The sequence below is a fragment of the Argentina silus genome, assembly GCF_951799395.1.
Source record: "Argentina silus genome assembly, chromosome: 20".
NCBI lineage: Eukaryota > Metazoa > Chordata > Actinopteri > Argentiniformes > Argentinidae > Argentina > Argentina silus.
The window spans coordinates 16,344,643-16,345,651 of NC_139674.1; positions in this window are offsets into that span (position 1 = coordinate 16,344,643).

Genomic DNA, 1,009 nt, shown 5'->3' on the forward strand with positions numbered 1-1,009 from the left:
GCACTGAATGCCCAGGTATGGAAGGGGTTGGAGAGGAAGGGTAGGGGGGTGATGGGTGGGGAGGGAGGGGGGGGGGGGTGATGGGTGGGGAGGGGGGGGGGGGGGGTCAGGCTGATGTGTGGTGGATGAGTGTGTCAGAGTTCAGAGGCAAAACTGTGGTTTCCCAGCATGCACTAAACTTTCTAGGTAGCTGAGCGTGTTGCTGGGCAACAGCGTCAGTCTGAAACTAACACCTCCTGAACCACCATCGTCGTGACTACCATCACTGAAGAGTATGGTATCTTGAATAGTCATGACTGGTTTGAGTCTGTCCCATGGAAACTTTTTTGACAGTGCACATTTCATTTTCATTATGCTTCCCATAATTGCTTGGGAGTTATCAGACAGATCAGAGTGTCTGTCGTTAGACATGTTACACAACTACAGCCATAGATAGAGAGAGAGAGAGAGGGAGATGGAGAGAGAGAGGGATAGAGAGATAGAGAGAGAGAGAGAGAGAGAGAGAGATGGAGAGAGAGAGGGAGAGAGAGATGGAGAGAGAGAGAGAGATGGAGAGATGTTCTCCAGAGTTGAGGTGTCACCTCAGAAACGATGACAGGTCAGGTTTCTGTGTAGGCCGCAACCCCAGAATGCGTCAGGTGACAACGAAGGTAGGAACTAAATAAATGTTCCTCCTACGTTGGCATCCCAGACAGACACAGGAGGGGCACCACCGGATGACCTCACAGAGAACATTCCGCTTGTAATAGGAAGTACAGGAGGCTGAGACAGTGATACACTTCCTGTTTACATTTCCTCTTTATATGCCCACAATACAACTACATATATGAAGGAGACATTCATTCCCATAAACTATCATTTGTTCATGGAGACGAGGAGATGACAGTCAAGGCTAGGCAGAGAGAGAGATAGAGAGAGAGGCAGAGAGAGAGAGAGAGAGAGAGGCAGAGAGAGAGAGAGAGAGAGGCAGAGAGAGAGATAGAGAGAGAGGCAGAGAGAGAGAGAGAGA